Source organism: Pseudophryne corroboree, chromosome 11 (genome assembly GCF_028390025.1).
Source record: "Pseudophryne corroboree isolate aPseCor3 chromosome 11, aPseCor3.hap2, whole genome shotgun sequence".
Taxonomy (NCBI): domain Eukaryota; kingdom Metazoa; phylum Chordata; class Amphibia; order Anura; family Myobatrachidae; genus Pseudophryne; species Pseudophryne corroboree.
The window spans coordinates 165,777,961-165,800,198 of NC_086454.1; the positions used below are offsets into that span (position 1 = coordinate 165,777,961).

At 35.5% G+C, this 22,238-nt stretch overlaps 10 non-coding genes across 10 annotated transcripts; all 10 read right to left on the minus strand.

The window, feature by feature from the left end:
- Positions 1–6,684: 6,684 nt before the first annotated feature.
- On the minus strand, positions 6,685–6,758 carry TRNAI-AAU (transfer RNA isoleucine (anticodon AAU)). Its single transcript has one exon. It is a non-coding gene; the product is annotated as a tRNA-Ile (tRNA).
- A 1,587-nt stretch (positions 6,759–8,345) lies between these two features.
- TRNAI-AAU (transfer RNA isoleucine (anticodon AAU)) lies at positions 8,346–8,419 on the minus strand. Its single transcript has one exon. It is a non-coding gene; the product is annotated as a tRNA-Ile (tRNA).
- Positions 8,420–10,003: 1,584 nt separating this feature from the next.
- Positions 10,004–10,077, minus strand: TRNAI-AAU (transfer RNA isoleucine (anticodon AAU)). The gene has a single exon. It is a non-coding gene; the product is annotated as a tRNA-Ile (tRNA).
- Positions 10,078–11,665: 1,588 nt separating this feature from the next.
- Positions 11,666–11,739, minus strand: TRNAI-AAU (transfer RNA isoleucine (anticodon AAU)). Its single transcript has one exon. It is a non-coding gene; the product is annotated as a tRNA-Ile (tRNA).
- Positions 11,740–13,328: 1,589 nt separating this feature from the next.
- TRNAI-AAU (transfer RNA isoleucine (anticodon AAU)) lies at positions 13,329–13,402 on the minus strand. The gene has a single exon. It is a non-coding gene; the product is annotated as a tRNA-Ile (tRNA).
- Positions 13,403–14,986: 1,584 nt separating this feature from the next.
- Positions 14,987–15,060, minus strand: TRNAI-AAU (transfer RNA isoleucine (anticodon AAU)). The gene has a single exon. It is a non-coding gene; the product is annotated as a tRNA-Ile (tRNA).
- Positions 15,061–16,648: 1,588 nt separating this feature from the next.
- TRNAI-AAU (transfer RNA isoleucine (anticodon AAU)) lies at positions 16,649–16,722 on the minus strand. The gene has a single exon. It is a non-coding gene; the product is annotated as a tRNA-Ile (tRNA).
- Positions 16,723–18,307: 1,585 nt separating this feature from the next.
- On the minus strand, positions 18,308–18,381 carry TRNAI-AAU (transfer RNA isoleucine (anticodon AAU)). The gene has a single exon. It is a non-coding gene; the product is annotated as a tRNA-Ile (tRNA).
- A 1,584-nt stretch (positions 18,382–19,965) lies between these two features.
- On the minus strand, positions 19,966–20,039 carry TRNAI-AAU (transfer RNA isoleucine (anticodon AAU)). The gene has a single exon. It is a non-coding gene; the product is annotated as a tRNA-Ile (tRNA).
- Positions 20,040–21,623: 1,584 nt separating this feature from the next.
- TRNAI-AAU (transfer RNA isoleucine (anticodon AAU)) lies at positions 21,624–21,697 on the minus strand. The gene has a single exon. It is a non-coding gene; the product is annotated as a tRNA-Ile (tRNA).
- Positions 21,698–22,238: the final 541 nt, after the last annotated feature.

A 22,238-nucleotide genomic window follows, 5' to 3' on the forward strand; every position in this document is an offset into this window, starting at 1 on the left:
GTCTTTTTCTGACGTCCGTGTACATTCTCGGTATCGCCTGCCTACAGAAGTGGAACCTAGATGGTATTTGGTAACGGGGGCACACTGCCTCAATAAATTGTCTAGTTCCCTGTGAACTAACGGCGGATACCGGACGCACGTCTAACACCAACATAGTTGTCAAGGCCTCAGTTATCCGCTTTGCAGCAGGATGACTGCTGTGATATTTCATCTTCCTCGCAAAGGACTGTTGGACAGTCAATTGCTTACTGGAAGTAGTACAAGTGGGCTTACGACTTCCCCTCTGGGATGACCATCGACTCCCAGCAGCAACAACAGCAGCGCCAGCAGCAGTAGGCGTTACACGCAAGGATGCATCGGAGGAATCCCAGGCAGGAGAGGACTCGTCAGAATTGCCAGTGACATGGCCTGCAGGACTATTGGCATTCCTGGGGAAGGAGGAAATTGACACTGAGGGAGTTGGTGGGGTGGTTTGCGTGAGCTTGGTTACAAGAGGAAGGGATTTACTGGTCAGTGGACTGCTTCCGCTGTCGCCCAAAGTTTTTGAACTTGTCACTGACTTATTATGAATGCGCTGCAGGTGACGTATAAGGGAGGATGTTCCGAGGTGGTTAACGTCCTTACCCCTACTTATTACAGCTTGACAAAGGGAACACACGGCTTGACAAATGTTGTCCGCATTTCTGGTGAAATACTTCCACACCGAAGAGCTGATTTTTTTGGTATTTTCACCAGGCATGTCAACGGCCATATTCCTCCCACGGACAACAGGTGTCTCCCCGGGTGCCTGACTTAAACAAACCACCTCACCATCAGAATCCTCCTGGTCAATTTCCTCCCCAGCGCCAGCAACACCCATATCCTCCTCATCCTGGTGTACTTCAACACTGACATCTTCAATCTGACTATCAGGAACTGGACTGCGGGTGCTCCTTCCAGCACTTGCAGGGGGCGTGCAAATGGTGGAAGGCGCATGCTCTTCACGTCCAGTGTTGGGAAGGTCAGGCATCGCAACCGACACAATTGGACTCTCCTTGTGGATTTGGGATTTCGAAGAACGCACAGTTCTTTGCGGTGCTTTTGCCAGCTTGAGTCTTTTCAGTTTTCTAGCGAGAGGCTGAGTGCTTCCATCCTCATGTGAAGCTGAACCACTAGCCATGAACATAGGCCAGGGCCTCAGCCGTTCCTTGCCACTCCGTGTGGTAAATGGCATATTGGCAAGTTTACGCTTCTCCTCCGACAATTTTATTTTAGGTTTTGGAGTCCTTTTTTTACTGATATTTGGTGTTTTGGATTTGACATGCTCTGTACTATGACATTGGGCATCGGCCTTGGCAGACGACGTTGCTGGCATTTCATCGTCTCGGCCATGACTAGTGGCAGCAGCTTCAGCACGAGGTGGAAGTGGATCTTGATCTTTCCCTAATTTTGGAACCTCAACATTTTTGTTCTCCATATTTTAATAGGCACAACTAAAAGGCACCTCAGGTAAACAATGGAGATGGATGGATACTAGTATACAATTATGGATGGACTGCCGAGTGCCGACACAGAGGTAGCTACAGCCGTGGACTATTGTACTGTACTGTGTCTGCTGCTAATATAGACTGGATGATAATGAGATGTAGTATGTATGTATAAAGAAGAAAGAAAAAAAAACCACGGGTAGGTGGTATACAATTATGGATGGACTGCCGAGTGCCGACACAGAGGTAGCTACAGCCGTGGACTACCGTACTGTGTCTGCTGCTAATATAGACTGGTTGATAATGAGATGTAGTATGTATAAAGAAGAAAGAAAAAAAAAACCACGGGTAGGTGGTATACAATTATGGACGGACTGCCGAGTGCCGACACAGAGGTAGCTACAGCCGTGGACTACCGTACTGTACTGTGTCTGCTGCTAATATAGACTGGATGATAATGAGATGTAGTATGTATAAAGAAGAAAGAAAAAAAAACCACGGGTAGGTGGTATACAATTATGGATGGACTGCCGAGTGCCGACACAGAGGTAGCTACAGCCGTGGACTACCGTACTGTGTCTGCTGCTAATATAGACTGGTTGATAATGAGATGTAGTATGTATAAAGAAGAAAGAAAAAAAAACCACGGGTAGGTGGTATACAATTATGGACGGACTGCCGAGTGCCGACACAGAGGTAGCTACAGCCGTGGACTACCGTACTGTGTCTGCTGCTAATATAGACTGGTTGATAATGAGATGTAGTATGTATAAAGAAGAAAGAAAAAAAAAACCACGGGTAGGTGGTATACAATTATGGATGGACTGCCGAGTGCCGACACAGAGGTAGCTACAGCCGTGGACTACTGTACTGTGTCTGCTGCTAATATAGACTGGTTGATAAAGAGATGTAGTATGTATGTATAAAGAAGAAAGAAAAAAAAACCACGGGTAGGTGGTATACAATTATGGACGGACTGCCGAGTGCCGACACAGAGGTAGCTACAGCCGTGGACTACCGTACTGTACTGTGTCTGCTGCTAATATAGACTGGATGATAATGAGATGTAGTATGTATAAAGAAGAAAGAAAAAAAAACCACGGGTAGGTGGTATACAATTATGGATGGACTGCCGAGTGCCGACACAGAGGTAGCTACAGCCGTGGACTACCATACTGTGTCTGCTGCTAATATAGACTGGTTGATAATGAGATGTAGTATGTATAAAGAAGAAAGAAAAAAAAACCACGGGTAGGTGGTATACAATTATGGACGGACTGCCGAGTGCCGACACAGAGGTAGCTACAGCCGTGGACTACCGTACTGTGTCTGCTGCTAATATAGACTGGTTGATAATGAGATGTAGTATGTATAAAGAAGAAAGAAAAAAAAAACACGGGTAGGTGGTATACAATTATGGACGGACTGCCGAGTGCCGACACAGAGGTAGCTACAGCCGTGGACTACCGTACTGTACTGTGTCTGCTGCTAATATAGACTGGATGATAATGAGATGTAGTATGTATAAAGAAGAAAGAAAAAAAAACCACGGGTAGGTGGTATACAATTATGGATGGACTGCCGAGTGCCGACACAGAGGTAGCTACAGCCGTGGACTACCGTACTGTGTCTGCTGCTAATATAGACTGGTTGATAATGAGATGTAGTATTTATAAAGAAGAAAGAAAAAAAAACCACGGGTAGGTGGTATACAATTATGGACGGACTGCCAAGTGCCGACACAGAGGTAGCTACAGCCGTGGACTACCGTACTGTGTCTGCTGCTAATATAGACTGGTTGATAATGAGATGTAGTATGTATAAACAAGAAAGAAAAAAAAAACCACGGGTAGGTGGTATACAATTATGGATGGACTGCCGAGTGCCGACACAGAGGTAGCTACAGCCGTGGACTACTGTACTGTGTCTGCTGCTAATATAGACTGGTTGATAAAGAGATGTAGTATGTATGTATAAAGAAGAAAGAAAAAAAAACCACGGGTAGGTGGTATACAATTATGGACGGACTGCCGAGTGCCAACACAGAGGTAGCTACAGCCGTGGACTACCGTACTGTACTGTGTCTGCTGCTAATATAGACTGGTTGATAAAGAGATGTAGTATGTATGTATAAAGAAGAAAGAAAAAAAAACCACGGGTAGGTGGTATACAATTATGGATGGACTGCCGAGTGCCAACACAGAGGTAGCTACAGCCGTGGACTAGTGTACTGTGTCTGCTGCTAATATAGACTGGTTGATAAAGAGATGTAGTATGTATGTATAAAGAAGAAAGAAAAAAAAACCACGGGTAGGTGGTATACAATTATGGACGGACTGCCGAGTGCCGACACAGAGGTAGCTACAGCCGTGGACTACCGTACTGTACTGTGTCTGCTGCTAATATAGACTGGTTGATAAAGAGATGTAGTATGTATGTATAAAGAAGAAAGAAAAAAAAACCACGGGTAGGTGGTATACAATTATGGATGGACTGCCGAGTGCCGACACAGAGGTAGCTACAGCCGTGGACTATTGTACTGTGTCTGCTGCTAATATAGACTGGTTGATAAAGAGATGTAGTATGTATGTATAAAGAAGAAAGAAAAAAAAAACCACGGGTAGGTGGTATACAATTATGGATGGACTGCCGAGTGCCGACACAGAGGTAGCTACAGCCGTGAACTACCGTACTGTGTCTGCTGCGACTGGATGATAAATAATGATATAAAAAATATATATATATATCACTACTGCAGCCGGACAGGTATATATTATATAATGACGGACCTGCTGGACACTGTCTGTCAGCAGAATGAGTTTTTTATAGAATAAAAAAAAAAACACCACACAAGTCACACGACGAGTGTTTAACTTTTTCAGGCAATCACAATATAGTATACTACTAACTATACTGGTGGTCAGTGTGGTCAGGTCACTGGTCAGTCACACTGGCAGTGGCACTCCTGCAGCAAAAGTGTGCACTGTTTAATTTTAATAATATGTACTCCTGGCTCCTGCTATAACCTATAACTGGCACTGCTCCCCAGTCTCCCCCACAATTATAAGCTGTGTGAGCACAGTCAGATATATACATAGATGATGCAGCACACTGGGCTGAGCAGTGCACACAGATATGGTATGTGACTGAGTCACTGTGTATCGTTTTTTTCAGGCAGAGAACGGATTATATTAAATAAAACTGCACTGTCTGGTGGTCACTGTGGTCAGTCACTACTAAACTCTGCACTCTCTACAGTACTCCTAAGCTCCAGTAAATCAAGTGTCTCTGTCTCAAATCAATCTCACTCTCTCTCTTCTAATCTAAATGGAGAGGACGCCAGCCACGTCCTCTCCCTATCAATCTCAATGCACGTGTGAAAATGGCGGCGACGCGCGGCTCCTTATATAGAATCCGAGTCTCGCGAGAATCCGACAGCGTCATGATGACGTTCGGGCGCGCTCGGGTTAACCGAGCAAGGCGGGAAGATCCGAGTCGCTCGGACCCGTGAAAAAAAACATGAAGTTCGGGCGGGTTCGGATTCCGAGGAACCGAACCCGCTCATCTCTAGATCGAACCCGTGACCTTGGCGTTATTAGCACCACGCTCTAACCAACTGAGCTAACAGGCCACAAATATTACTGCCAGCAAACACAAAACTGGCAAATGTACCTCAAAGCACAGATCATATTTTGTTTTTATAGCATTTCATTTTTAAAAAAAAAGCTTAAGCCATAGAGTCACTTGAAGCATGGGTATCATAAAAATGCTCCAGTTTCTTTCCACATTACAAAATAAAAATAAATATTAGATAGGATAATAACAAAGATTAAGGCATCTAGTAATAGTATAAAAATAGACAATTTAGACAAGGAGTATATGCAAATCTAAGCAAAATCAATCTAAAAAATCTAATACACAATTTTTAATTGTAAATTTACAGATTGTTGAAAAAGATAATCCCAGGATGTAATCCATTATGTATTAAATTTAGTATGTTTTACCAAGTTGTGTATGAATAACTTTTAACACAAAAAAATATATATTGGGGAAGTAGCTTAATGTGCCCATTGGAAATAAAGAATGCTAGCCCATTTTGGAATGCAAAGCTTAAGAAAATACAAACTTCAATCCATAGGAAAGCACTTTTTATTCAGTCTACACTCTGTAATCATACTATAGCTTAATTTACAAATTGTGATGTCATTATCAGACTTAACTCACAAGAGACTTTCATCCTTGGTCTATAAAAAAGGCAGTCCTCTGTTATAAAGCTTGAAACAATTGTAAGTGGCTGATATGCAAATATGGAAATACAGAAAAACTGTCAATTCAATGCTAGGATAACATAAGGGGTGATGCTCCAACTGAAATTGGTCCTAGGCATTTAGGTTTCTAGTATCTATCTTCTCCTTTAAAAAATAGGTTACTTTTTATATATTATCATTGGGTTTGGACAAATATTCTACATAATACCTATTGCATCCCTGAGCTTATTAGAAACTTGAAATAATATATATAAAGTATTGAATTTCTTTTCTTTGCATTTAAAAGATGAGTGCACTTCAGTAGATGCCATTGCTCAGGTGAGGGTTCCATGGTGTAATTGTTAGCACCCTGGACTTTGAATCTAGTAATCTGAGTTCATATCTCGTGGGAGCTAACATTGTTTATTTTCCTTTTGTTCAAAGCTCCATTTTCATTCAATGTATGAGTATTGCAAATCTTCATTTAAAATTCATATAAATTCCATCATCTTCAGTGGTGTCCTTTGTTTAAACTCATTTTTAAACTTATCAAATCAGAAGTATGTCAAATATTTGGAAATAAGAAAAGATGCAATAAGAATGCAGAGATCCATTACTTGTGCTCTGGTCTTTAGAAATTCTCCATTTTTTTTACTTCAGTGTGCACTAATGAGAGGAGAGCTCATATCTTCTTCTTATTCTAGTAACACCTAGTGCCCTCTATGTTTGAGCAGCAATATAATAACTGATTAATTTGCCCTTGCATATCTTAGTTATGCCATATTGCTTGATTTGAGACAAAAGTCACTGAGCCATGTAGAGAAAAATCTTCATCAGCCAAAGGATGACACTCCCACTGGCTTCTGATATGTATTTGAAGAAATTTTGTGATATATGTGTCTATGATGTTATCAAGTATTCATGCACTCCACGATGAGCTTATTCCATTCTTGTCCATCAAGAAAAGCAAATGGCCCATACGGGGATCGAACCCATGACCTTGGCGTTATTAGCACCACGCTCTAACCAACTGAGCTAACAGGCCACAAATATTACTGCCAGCAAACACAAAACTGGCAAATGTACCTCAAAGCACAGATCATATTTTGTTTTTATAGCATTTCATTTTAAAAAAAAAAGCTTAAGCCATAGAGTCACTTGAAGCATGGGTATCATAAAAATGCTCCAGTTTCTTTCCACATTACAAAATAAAAATAAATATTAGATAGGATAATAACAAAGATTAAGGCATCTACTAATAGTATAAAAATAGACAATTTAGACAAGGAGTATATGCAAATCTAAGCAAAATCAATCTAAAAAATCTAATACACAATTTTTAATTGTAAATTTACAGATTGTTGAAAAAGATAATCCCAGGATGTAATCCATTATGTATTAAATTTAGTATGTTTTACCAAGTTGTGTATGAATAACTTTTAACACAAAAAAATATATATTGGGGAAGTAGCTTAATGTGCCCATTGGAAATAAAGAATGCTAGCCCATTTTGGAATGCAAAGCTTAAGAAAATACAAACTTCAATCCATAGGAAAGCACTTTTTATTCAGTCTACACTCTGTAATCATACTATAGCTTAATTTACAAATTGTGATGTCATTATCAGACTTAACTCACAAGAGACTTTCATCCTTGGTCTATAAAAAAGGCAGTCCTCTGTTATAAAGCTTGAAACAATTGTAAGTGGCTGATATGCAAATATGGAAATACAGAAAAACTGTCAATTCAATGCTAGGATAACATAAGGGGTGATGCTCCAACTGAAATTGGTCCTAGGCATTTAGGTTTCTAGTATCTATCTTCTCCTTTAAAAAATAGGTTACTTTTTATATATTATCATTGGGTTTGGACAAATATTCTACATAATACCTATTGCATCCCTGAGCTTATTAGAAACTTGAAATAATATATATAAAGTATTGAATTTCTTTTCTTTGCATTTAAAAGATGAGTGCACTTCAGTAGATGCCATTGCTCAGGTGAGGGTTCCATGGTGTAATTGTTAGCACCCTGGACTTTGAATCTAGTAATCTGAGTTCATATCTCGTGGGAGCTAACATTGTTTATTTTCCTTTTGTTCAAAGCTCCATTTTCATTCAATGTATGAGTATTGCAAATCTTCATTTAAAATTCATATAAATTCCATCATCTTCAGTGGTGTCCTTTGTTTAAACTCATTTTTAAACTTATCAAATCAGAAGTATGTCAAATATTTGGAAATAAGAAAAGATGCAATAAGAATGCAGAGATCCATTACTTGTGCTCTGGTCTTTAGAAATTCTCCATTTTTTTTACTTCAGTGTGCACTAATGAGAGGAGAGCTCATATCTTCTTCTTATTCTAGTAACACCTAGTGCCCTCTATGTTTGAGCAGCAATATAATAACTGATTAATTTGCCCTTGCATATCTTAGTTATGCCATATTGCTTGATTTGAGACAAAAGTCACTGAGCCATGTAGAGAAAAATCTTCATCAGCCAAAGGATGACACTCCCACTGGCTTCTGATATGTATTTGAAGAGATTTTGTGATATATGTGTCTATGATGTTATCAAGTATTCATGCACTCCACGATGAGCTTATTCCATTCTTGTCCATCAAGAAAAGCAAATGGCCCATACGGGGATCGAACCCGTGACCTTGGCGTTATTAGCACCACGCTCTAACCAACTGAGCTAACAGGCCACAAATATTACTGCCAGCAAACACAAAACTGGCAAATGTACCTCAAAGCACAGATCATATTTTGTTTTTATAGCATTTCATTTTAAAAAAAAAAGCTTAAGCCATAGAGTCACTTGAAGCATGGGTATCATAAAAATGCTCCAGTTTCTTTCCACATTACAAAATAAAAATAAATATTAGATAGGATAATAACAAAGATTAAGGCATCTACTAATAGTATAAAAATAGACAATTTAGACAAGGAGTATATGCAAATCTAAGCAAAATCAATCTAAAAAATCTAATACACAATTTTTAATTGTAAATTTACAGATTGTTGAAAAAGATAATCCCAGGATGTAATCCATTATGTATTAAATTTAGTATGTTTTACCAAGTTGTGTATGAATAACTTTTAACACAAAAAAATATATATTGGGGAAGTAGCTTAATGTGCCCATTGGAAATAAAGAATGCTAGCCCATTTTGGAATGCAAAGCTTAAGAAAATACAAACTTCAATCCATAGGAAAGCACTTTTTATTTAGTCTACACTCTGTAATCATACTATAGCTTAATTTACAAATTGTGATGTCATTATCAGACTTAACTCACAAGAGACTTTCATCCTTGGTCTATAAAAAAGGCAGTCCTCTGTTATAAAGCTTGAAACAATTGTAAGTGGCTTATATGCAAATATGGAAATACAGAAAAACTGTCAATTCAATGCTAGGATAACATAAGGGGTGATGCTCCAACTGAAATTGGTCCTAGGCATTTAGGTTTCTAGTATCTATCTTCTCCTTTAAAAAATAGGTTACTTTTTATATATTATCATTGGGTTTGGACAAATATTCTACATAATACCTATTGCATCCCTGAGCTTATTAGAAACTTGAAATAATATATATAAAGTATTGAATTTCTTTTCTTTGCATTTAAAAGATGAGCGCACTTCAGTAGATGCCATTGCTCAGGTGAGGGTTCCATGGTGTAATTGTTAGCACCCTGGACTTTGAATCTAGTCATCTGAGTTCATATCTCGTGGGAGCTAACATTGTTTATTTTCCTTTTGTTCAAAGCTCCATTTTCATTCAATGTATGAGTATTGCAAATCTTCATTTAAAATTCATATAAATTCCATCATCTTCAGTGGTGTCCTTTGTTTAAACTCATTTTTAAACTTATCAAATCAGAAGTATGTCAAATATTTGGAAATAAGAAAAGATGCAATAAGAATGCAGAGATCCATTACTTGTGCTCTGGTCTTTAGAAATTCTCCATTTTTTTTACTTCAGTGTGCACTAATGAGAGGGGAGCACATATCTTCTTCTTCTTCTAGTAACACCTAGTGCCCTCTATGTTTGAGCAGCAATATAACTGATTAATTTGCCCTTGCATATCTTAGTTATGCCATATTGCTTGATTTGAGACAAAAGTCACTGAGCCATGTAGAGAAAAATCTTCATCAGCCAAAGGATGACACTCCCACTGGCTTCTGATATGTATTTGAAAAGATTTTGTGATATATGTGTCTATGATGTTTTCAAGTATTCATGCACTCCACGATGAGCTTATTCCATTCTTGTCCTTCAAGAAAATCAAATGGCCCATACGGGGATCGAACCCGTGACCTTGGCGTTATTAGCACCACGCTCTTACCAACTGAGCTAACAGGCCACACATATTACTGCCAGCAAACACAAAACTGGCAAATGTACCTCAAAGCACAGATCACATTTTGTTTTTATAGCATTTCATTTTTCAAAAAAAAAGCTTTAGCCATAGAGTCACTTGAAGCATGGGTATCATAAAAATGCTCCAGTTTCTTTCCACATTACAAAATAAAAATAAATATTAGATAGGATAATAACAAAGATTAAGGCATCTAGTAATAGTATAAAAATAGACAATTTAGACTAGGAGTATATGCAAATCTAAGCAAAATCAATCTAAAAAATCTAATACACAATTTTTAATTGTAAATTTACAGATTGTTGAAAAAGATAATCCCAGGATGTAATCCATTATGTATTAAATTTAGTATGTTTTACCAAGTTGTGTATGAATAACTTTTAACACAAAAAAATATATATTGGGGAAGTAGCTTAATGTGCCCATTGGAAATAAAGAATGCTAGCCCATTTTGGAATGCAAAGCTTAAGAAAATACAAACTTCAATCCATAGGAAAGCACTTTTTATTTAGTCTACACTCTGTAATCATACTATAGCTTAATTTACAAATTGTGATGTCATTATCAGACTTAACTCACAAGAGACTTTCATCCTTGGTCTATAAAAAAGGCAGTCCTCTGTTATAAAGCTTGAAACAATTGTAAGTGGCTGATATGCAAATATGGAAATACAGAAAAACTGTCAATTCAATGCTAGGATAACATAAGGGGTGATGCTCCAACTGAAATTAGTCCTAGGCATTTAGGTATCTAGTATCTATCTTCTCCTTTAAAAAATAGGTTACTTTTTATATATTATCATTGGTTTTGGACAAATATTCTACATAATACCTATTGCATCCCTGAGCTTATTAGAAACTTGAAATAATATATATAAAGTATTGAATTTCTTTTCTTTGCATTTAAAAGATGAGCGCACTTCAGTAGATGCCATTGCTCAGGTGAGGGTTCCATGGTGTAATTGTTAGCACCCTGGACTTTGAATCTAGTCATCTGAGTTCATATCTCGTGGGAGCTAACATTGTTTATTTTCCTTTTGTTCAAAGCTCCATTTTCATTCAATGTATGAGTATTGCAAATCTTCATTTAAAATTCATATAAATTCCATCATCTTCAGTGGTGTCCTTTGTTTAAACTCATTTTTAAACTTATCAAATCAGAAGTATGTCAAATATTTGGAAATAAGAAAAGATGCAATAAGAATGCAGAGATCCATTACTTGTGCTCTGGTCTTTAGAAATTCTCCATTTTTTTTACTTCAGTGTGCACTAATGAGAGGAGAGCTCATATCTTCTTCTTATTCTAGTAACACCTAGTGCCCTCTATGTTTGAGCAGCAATATAATAACTGATTAATTTGCCCTTGCATATCTTAGTTATGCCATATTGCTTGATTTGAGACAAAAGTCACTGAGCCATGTAGAGAAAAATCTTCATCAGCCAAAGGATGACACTCCCACTGGCTTCTGATATGTATTTGAAGAGATTTTGTGATATATGTGTCTATGATGTTATCAAGTATTCATGCACTCCACGATGAGCTTATTCCATTCTTGTCCATCAAGAAAAGCAAATGGCCCATACGGGGATCGAACCCATGACCTTGGCGTTATTAGCACCACGCTCTAACCAACTGAGCTAACAGGCCACAAATATTACTGCCAGCAAACACAAAACTGGCAAATGTACCTCAAAGCACAGATCATATTTTGTTTTTATAGCATTTCATTTAAAAAAAAAAAGCTTAAGCCATAGAGTCACTTGAAGCATGGGTATCATAAAAATGCTCCAGTTTCTTTCCACATTACAAAATAAAAATAAATATTAGATAGGATAATAACAAAGATTAAGGCATCTACTAATAGTATAAAAATAGACAATTTAGACAAGGAGTATATGCAAATCTAAGCAAAATCAATCTAAAAAATCTAATACACAATTTTTAATTGTAAATTTACAGATTGTTGAAAAAGATAATCCCAGGATGTAATCCATTATGTATTAAATTTAGTATGTTTTACCAAGTTGTGTATGAATAACTTTTAACACAAAAAAATATATATTGGGGAAGTAGCTTAATGTGCCCATTGGAAATAAAGAATGCTAGCCCATTTTGGAATGCAAAGCTTAAGAAAATACAAACTTCAATCCATAGGAAAGCACTTTTTATTCAGTCTACACTCTGTAATCATACTATAGCTTAATTTACAAATTGTGATGTCATTATCAGACTTAACTCACAAGAGACTTTCATCCTTGGTCTATAAAAAAGGCAGTCCTCTGTTATAAAGCTTGAAACAATTGTAAGTGGCTGATATGCAAATATGGAAATACAGAAAAACTGTCAATTCAATGCTAGGATAACATAAGGGGTGATGCTCCAACTGAAATTGGTTCTAGGCATTTAGGTTTCTAGTATCTATCTTCTCCTTTAAAAAATAGGTTACTTTTTATATATTATCATTGGTTTTGGACAAATATTCTACATAATACCTATTGCATCCCTGAGCTTATTAGAAACTTAAAATAATATATATAAAGTATTGAATTTCTTTTCTTTGCATTTAAAAGATGAGCGCACTTCAGTAGATGCCATTGCTCAGGTGAGGGTTCCATGGTGTAATTGTTAGCACCCTGGACTTTGAATCTAGTCATCTGAGTTCATATCTCGTGGGAGCTAACATTGTTTATTTTCCTTTTGTTCAAAGCTCCATTTTCATTCAATGTATGAGTATTGCAAATCTTCATTTAAAATTCATATAAATTCCATCATCTTCAGTGGTGTCCTTTGTTTAAACTCATTTTTAAACTTATCAAATCAGAAGTATGTCAAATATTTGGAAATAAGAAAAGATGCAATAAGAATGCAGAGATCCATTACTTGTGCTCTGGTCTTTAGAAATTCTCCATTTTTTTTTTACTTCAGTGTGCACTAATGAGAGGGGAGCACATATCTTCTACTTCTTCTAGTAACACCTAGTGCCCTCTATGTTTGAGCAGCATTATAATAACTGATTAATTTGCCCTTGCATATCTTAGTTATGCCATATTGCTTGATTTGAGACAAAAGTCACTGAGCCATGTAGAGAAAAATCTTCATCAGCCAAAGGATGACACTCCCACTGGCTTCTGATATGTATTTGAAGAGATTTTGTGATATATGTGTCTATGATGTTTTCAAGTATTCATGCACTCCACGATGAGCTTATTCCATTCTTGTCCATCAAGAAAAGCAAATGGCCCATACGGGGATCGAACCCGTGACCTTGGCGTTATTAGCACCACGCTCTAACCAACTGAGCTAACAGGCCACAGATATTACTGCCAGCAAACACAAAACTGGCAATTGTACCTCAAAGCACAGATCATATTTTGTTTTTATAGCATTTCATTTTTAAAAAAAAGCCTAAGCCATAGAGTCACTTGAAGCATGGGTATCATAAAAATGCTCCAGTTTCTTTCCACATTACAAAATAAAAATAAATATTAGATAGGATAATAACAAAGATTAAGGCATCTACTAATAGTATAAAAATAGACAATTTAGACAAGGAGTATATGCAAATCTAAGCAAAATCAATCTAAAAAATCTAATACACAATTTTTAATTGTAAATTTACAGATTGTTGAAAAAGATAATCCCAGGATGTAATCCATTATGTATTAAATTTAGTATGTTTTACCAAGTTGTGTATGAATAACTTTTAACACAAAAAAATATATATTGGGGAAGTAGCTTAATGTGCCCATTGGAAATAAAGAATGCTAGCCCATTTTGGAATGCAAAGCTTAAGAAAATACAAACTTCAATCCATAGGAAAGCACTTTTTATTTAGTCTACACTCTGTAATCATACTATAGCTTAATTTACAAATTGTGATGTCATTATCAGACTTAACTCACAAGAGACTTTCATCCTTGGTCTATAAAAAAGGCAGTCCTCTGTTATAAAGCTTGAAACAATTGTAAGTGGCTGATATGCAAATATGGAAATACAGAAAAACTGTCAATTCAATGCTAGGATAACATAAGGGGTGATGCTCCAACTGAAATTGGTCCTAGGCATTTAGGTTTCTAGTATCTATCTTCTCCTTTAAAAAATAGGTTACTTTTTATATATTATCATTGGTTTTGGACAAATATTCTACATAATACCTATTGCATCCCTGAGCTTATTAGAAACTTGAAATAATATATATAAAGTATTGAATTTCTTTTCTTTGCATTTAAAAGATGAGCGCACTTCAGTAGATGCCATTGCTCAGGTGAGGGTTCCATGGTGTAATTGTTAGCACCCTGGACTTTGAATCTAGTCATCTGAGTTCATATCTCGTGGGAGCTAACATTGTTTATTTTCCTTTTGTTCAAAGCTCCATTTTCATTCAATGTATGAGTATTGCAAATCTTCATTTAAAATTCATATAAATTCCATCATCTTCAGTGGTGTCCTTTGTTTAAACTCATTTTTAAACTTATCAAATCAGAAGTATGTCAAATATTTGGAAATAAGAAAAGATGCAATAAGAATGCAGAGATCCATTACTTGTGCTCTGGTCTTTAGAAATTCTCCATTTTTTTTACTTCAGTGTGCACTAATGAGAGGGGAGCACATATCTTCTTCTTCTTCTAGTAACACCTAGTGCCCTCTATGTTTGAGCAGCAATATAACTGATTAATTTGCCCTTGCATATCTTAGTTATGCCATATTGCTTGATTTGAGACAAAAGTCACTGAGCCATGTAGAGAAAAATCTTCATCAGCCAAAGGATGACACTCCCACTGGCTTCTGATGTGTATTTGAAGAGATTTTGTGATATATGTGTCTATGATGTTTTCAAGTATTCATGCACTCCACCGATGAGCTTATTCCATTCTTGTCCATCAAGAAAAGCAAATGGCCCATACGGGGATCGAACCCGTGACCTTGGTGTTATTAGCACCACGCTCTAACCAACTGAGCTAACCGGCCACAGATATTCCTACAAGAAAACACAAAACTGGCAAATGTACCTCAAAGCACAGATCATATTTTGTTTTTATAGCATTTCATTTTTCAAAAAAAAGCTTAAGCCATAGAGTCACTTGAAGCATGGGTATCATAAAAATGCTCCAGTTTCTTTCCACATTACAAAATAAAAATAAATATTAGATAGGATAATAACAAAGATTAAGGCATCTACTAATAGTATAAAAATAGACAATTTAGACAAGGAGTATATGCAAATCTAAGCAAAATCAATCTAAAAAATCTAATACACAATTTTTAATTGTAAATTTACAGATTGTTGAAAAAGATAATCCCAGGATGTAATCCATTATGTATTAAATTTAGTATGTTTTACCAAGTTGTGTATGAATAACTTTTAACACAAAAAAATATATATTGGGGAAGTAGCTTAATGTGCCCATTGGAAATAAAGAATGCTAGCCCATTTTGGAATGCAAAGCTTAAGAAAATACAAACTTCAATCCATAGGAAAGCACTTTTTATTCAGTCTACACTCTGTAATCATACTATAGCTTAATTTACAAATTGTGATGTCATTATCAGACTTAACTCACAAGAGACTTTCATCCTTGGTCTATAAAAAAGGCAGTCCTCTGTTATAAAGCTTGAAACAATTGTAAGTGGCTGATATGCAAATATGGAAATACAGAAAAACTGTCAATTCAATGCTAGGATAACATAAGGGGTGATGCTCCAACTGAAATTGGTCCTAGGCATTTAGGTTTCTAGTATCTATCTTCTCCTTTAAAAAATAGGTTACTTTTTATATATTATCATTGGTTTTGGACAAATATTCTACATAATACCTATTGCATCCCTGAGCTTATTAGAAACTTAAAATAATATATATAAAGTATTGAATTTCTTTTCTTTGCATTTAAAAGATGAGCGCACTTCAGTAGATGCCATTGCTCAGGTGAGGGTTCCATGGTGTAATTGTTAGCACCCTGGACTTTGAATCTAGTCATCTGAGTTCATATCTCGTGGGAGCTAACATTGTTTATTTTCCTTTTGTTCAAAGCTCCATTTTCATTCAATGTATGAGTATTGCAAATCTTCATTTAAAATTCATATAAATTCCATCATCTTCAGTGGTGTCCTTTGTTTAAACTCATTTTTAAACTTATCAAATCAGAAGTATGTCAAATATTTGGAAATAAGAAAAGATGCAATAAGAATGCAGAGATCCATTACTTGTGCTCTGGTCTTTAGAAATTCTCCATTTTTTTTTACTTCAGTGTGCACTAATGAGAGGGGAGCACATATCTTCTACTTCTTCTAGTAACACCTAGTGCCCTCTATGTTTGAGCAGCATTATAATAACTGATTAATTTGCCCTTGCATATCTTAGTTATGCCATATTGCTTGATTTGAGACAAAAGTCACTGAGCCATGTAGAGAAAAATCTTCATCAGCCAAAGGATGACACTCCCACTGGCTTCTGATATGTATTTGAAGAGATTTTGTGATATATGTGTCTATGATGTTTTCAAGTATTCATGCACTCCACGATGAGCTTATTCCATTCTTGTCCATCAAGAAAAGCAAATGGCCCATACGGGGATCGAACCCGTGACCTTGGCGTTATTAGCACCACGCTCTAACCAACTGAGCTAACAGGCCACAAATATTACTGCCAGCAAACACAAAACTGGCAATTGTACCTCAAAGCACAGATCATATTTTGTTTTTATAGCATTTCATTTTTAAAAAAAAAGCTTAAGCCATAGAGTCACTTGAAGCATGGGTATCATAAAAATGCTCCAGTTTCTTTCCACATTACAAAATAAAAATAAATATTAGATAGGATAATAACAAAGATTAAGGCATCTACTAATAGTATAAAAATAGACAATTTAGACAAGGAGTATATGCAAATCTAAGCAAAATCAATCTAAAAAATCTAATACACAATTTTTCATTGTAAATTTACAGATTGTTGAAAAAGATAATCCCAGGATGTAATCCATTATGTATTAAATTTAGTATGTTTTACCAAGTTGTGTATGAATAACTTTTAACACAAAAAAATATATATTGGGGAAGTAGCTTAATGTGCCCATTGGAAATAAAGAATGCTAGCCCATTTTGGAATGCAAAGCTTAAGAAAATACAAACTTCAATCCATAGGAAAGCACTTTTTATTTAGTCTACACTCTGTAATCATACTATAGCTTAATTTACAAATTGTGATGTCATTATCAGACTTAACTCACAAGAGACTTTCATCCTTGGTCTATAAAAAAGGCAGTCCTCTGTTATAAAGCTTGAAACAATTGTAAGTGGCTGATATGCAAATATGGAAATACAGAAAAACTGTCAATTCAATGCTAGGATAACATAAGGGGTGATGCTCCAACTGAAATTGGTCCTAGGCATTTAGGTTTCTAGTATCTATCTTCTCCTTTAAAAAATAGGTTACTTTTTATATATTATCATTGGTTTTGGACAAATATTCTACATAATACCTATTGCATCCCTGAGCTTATTAGAAACTTGAAATAATATATATAAAGTATTGAATTTCTTTTCTTTGCATTTAAAAGATGAGCGCACTTCAGTAGATGCCATTGCTCAGGTGATGGTTCCATGGTGTAATTGTTAGCACCCTGGACTTTGAATCTAGTCATCTGAGTTCATATCTCGTGGGAGCTAACATTGTTTATTTTCCTTTTGTTCAAAGCTCCATTTTCATTCAATGTATGAGTATTGCAAATCTTCATTTAAAATTCATATAAATTCCATCATCTTCAGTGGTGTCCTTTGTTTAAACTCATTTTTAAACTTATCAAATCAGAAGTATGTCAAATATTTGGAAATAAGAAAAGATGCAATAAGAATGCAGAGATCCATTACTTGTGCTCTGGTCTTTAGAAATTCTCCATTTTTTTTACTTCAGTGTGCACTAATGAGAGGGGAGCACATATCTTCTTCTTCTTCTAGTAACACCTAGTGCCCTCTATGTTTGAGCAGCAATATAACTGATTAATTTGCCCTTGCATATCTTAGTTATGCCATATTGCTTGATTTGAGACAAAAGTCACTGAGCCATGTAGAGAAAAATCTTCATCAGCCAAAGGATGACACTCCCACTGGCTTCTAATGTGTATTTGAAGAGATTTTGTGATATATGTGTCTATGATGTTTTCAAGTATTCATGCACTCCACCGATGAGCTTATTCCATTCTTGTCCATCAAGAAAAGCAAATGGCCCATACCGGGATCGAACCCGTGACCTTGGTGTTATTAGCACCACACTCTAACCAACTGAGCTAACCGGCCACAGATATTCCTGCAAGAAAACACAAAACTGGCAAATGTACCTCAAAGCACAGATCATATTTTGTTTTTATAGCATTTCATTTTTCAAAAAAAAGCTTAAGCCATAGAGTCACTTGAAGCATGGCTATCATAAAAATGCTCCAGTTTCTTTCCACATTACAAAATAAAAATAAATATTAGATAGGATAATAACAAAGATTAAGGCATCTACTAATAGTATAAAAATAGACAATTTAGACAAGGAGTATATGCAAATCTAAGCAAAATCAATCTAAAAAATCTAATACACAATTTTTAATTGTAAATTTACAGATTGTTGAAAAAGATAATCCCAGGATGTAATCCATTATGTATTAAATTTAGTATGTTTTACCAAGTTGTGTATGAATAACTTTTAACACAAAAAAAATATATTGGGGAAGTAGCTTAATGTGCCCATTGGAAATAAAGAATGCTAGCCCATTTTGGAATGCAAAGCTTAAGAAAATACAAACTTCAATCCATAGGAAAGCACTTTTTATTTAGTCTACACTCTGTAATCATACTATAGCTTAATTTACAAATTGTGATGTCATTATCAGACTTAACTCACAAGAGACTTTCATCCTTGGTCTATAAAAAAGGCAGTCCTCTGTTATAAAGCTTGAAACAATTGTAAGTGGCTGATATGCAAATATGGAAATACAGAAAAACTGTCAATTCAATGCTAGGATAACATAAGGGGTGATGCTCCAACTGAAATTGGTCCTAGGCATTTAGGTTTCTAGTATCTATCTTCTCCTTTAAAAAATAGGTTACTTTTTATATATTATCATTGGTTTTGGACAAATATTCTACATAATACCTATTGCATCCCTGAGCTTATTAGAAACTTGAAATAATATATATAAAGTATTGAATTTCTTTTCTTTGCATTTAAAAGATGAGCGCACTTCAGTAGATGCCATTGCTCAGGTGAGGGTTCCATGGTGTAATTGTTAGCACCCTGGACTTTGAATCTAGTCATCTGAGTTCATATCTCGTGGGAGCTAACATTGTTTATTTTCCTTTTGTTCAAAGCTCCATTTTCATTCAATGTATGAGTATTGCAAATCTTCATTTAAAATTCATATAAATTCCATCATCTTCAGTGGTGTCCTTTGTTTAAACTCATTTTTAAACTTATCAAATCAGAAGTATGTCAAATATTTGGAAATAAGAAAAGATGCAATAAGAATGCAGAGATCCATTACTTGTGCTCTGGTCTTTAGAAATTCTCCATTTTTTTTACTTCAGTGTGCACTAATGAGAGGGGAGCACATATCTTCTTCTTCTTCTAGTAACACCTAGTGCCCTCTATGTTTGAGCAGCAATATAACTGATTAATTTGCCCTTGCATATCTTAGTTATGCCATATTGCTTGATTTGAGACAAAAGTCACTGAGCCATGTAGAGAAAAATCTTCATCAGCCAAAGGATGACACTCCCACTGGCTTCTGATGTGTATTTGAAGAGATTTTGTGATATATGTGTCTATGATGTTTTCAAGTATTCATGCACTCCACCGATGAGCTTATTCCATTCTTGTCCATCAAGAAAAGCAAATGGCCCATACGGGGATCGAACCCGTGACCTTGGTGTTATTAGCACCACACTCTAACCAACTGAGCTAACCGGCCACAGATATTCCTGCAAGAAAACACAAAACTGGCAAATGTACCTCAAAGCACAGATCATATTTTGTTTTTATAGCATTTCATTTTTCAAAAAAAAGCTTAAGCCATAGAGTCACTTGAAGCATGGCTATCATAAAAATGCTCCAGTTTCTTTCCACATTACAAAATAAAAATAAATATTAGATAGGATAATAACAAAGATTAAGGCATCTACTAATAGTATAAAAATAGACAATTTAGACAAGGAGTATATGCAAATCTAAGCAAAATCAATCTAAAAAATCTAATACACAATTTTTCATTGTAAATTTACAGATTGTTGAAAAAGATAATCCCAGGATGTAATCCATTATGTATTAAATTTAGTATGTTTTACCAAGTTGTGTATGAATAACTTTTAACACAAAAAAAATATATTGGGGAAGTAGCTTAATGTGCCCATTGGAAATAAAGAATGCTAGCCCATTTTGGAATGCAAAGCTTAAGAAAATACAAACTTCAATCCATAGGAAAGCACTTTTTATTTAGTCTACACTCTGTAATCATACTATAGCTTAATTTACAAATTGTGATGTCATTATCAGACTTAACTCACAAGAGACTTTCATCCTTGGTCTATAAAAAAGGCAGTCCTCTGTTATAAAGCTTGAAACAATTGTAAGTGGCTGATATGCAAATATGGAAATACAGAAAAACTGTCAATTCAATGCTAGGATAACATAAGGGGTGATGCTCCAACTGAAATTGGTCCTAGGCATTTAGGTTTCTAGTATCTATCTTCTCCTTTAAAAAATAGGTTACTTTTTATATATTATCATTGGTTTTGGACAAATATTCTACATAATACCTATTGCATCCCTGAGCTTATTAGAAACTTGAAATAATATATATAAAGTATTGAATTTCTTTTCTTTGCATTTAAAAGATGAGCGCACTTCAGTAGATGCCATTGCTCAGGTGAGGGTTCCATGGTGTAATTGTTAGCACCCTGGACTTTGAATCTAGTCATCTGAGTTCATATCTCGTGGGAGCTAACATTGTTTATTTTCCTTTTGTTCAAAGCTCCATTTTCATTCAATGTATGAGTATTGCAAATCTTCATTTAAAATTCATATAAATTCCATCATCTTCAGTGGTGTCCTTTGTTTAAACTCATTTTTAAACTTATCAAATCAGAAGTATGTCAAATATTTGGAAATAAGAAAAGATGCAATAAGAATGCAGAGATCCATTACTTGTGCTCTGGTCTTTAGAAATTCTCCATTTTTTTTACTTCAGTGTGCACTAATGAGAGGGGAGCACATATCTTCTTCTTCTTCTAGTAACACCTAGTGCCCTCTATGTTTGAGCAGCAATATAACTGATTAATTTGCCCTTGCATATCTTAGTTATGCCATATTGCTTGATTTGAGACAAAAGTCACTGAGCCATGTAGAGAAAAATCTTCATCAGCCAAAGGATGACACTCCCACTGGCTTCTGATGTGTATTTGAAGAGATTTTGTGATATATGTGTCTATGATGTTTTCAAGTATTCATGCACTCCACCGATGAGCTTATTCCATTCTTGTCCATCAAGAAAAGCAAATGGCCCATACGGGGATCGAACCCGTGACCTTGGTGTTATTAGCACCACACTCTAACCAACTGAGCTAACCGGCCACAGATATTCCTGCAAGAAAACACAAAACTGGCAAATGTACCTCAAAGCACAGATCATATTTTGTTTTTATAGCATTTCATTTTTCAAAAAAAAGCTTAAGCCATAGAGTCACTTGAAGCATGGGTATCATAAAAATGCTCCAGTTTCTTTCCACATTACAAAATAAAAATAAATATTAGATAGGATAATAACAAAGATTAAGGCATCTACTAATAGTATAAAAATAGACAATTTAGACAAGGAGTATATGCAAATCTAAGCAAAATCAATCTAAAAAATCTAATACACAATTTTTAATTGTAAATTTACAGATTGTTGAAAAAGATAATCCCAGGATGTAATCCATTATGTATTAAATTTAGTATGTTTTACCAAGTTGTGTATGAATAACTTTTAACACAAAAAAATATATATTGGGGAAGTAGCTTAATGTGCCCATTGGAAATAAAGAATGCTAGCCCATTTTGGAATGCAAAGCTTAAGAAAATACAAACTTCAATCCATAGGAAAGCACTTTTTATTCAGTCTACACTCTGTAAT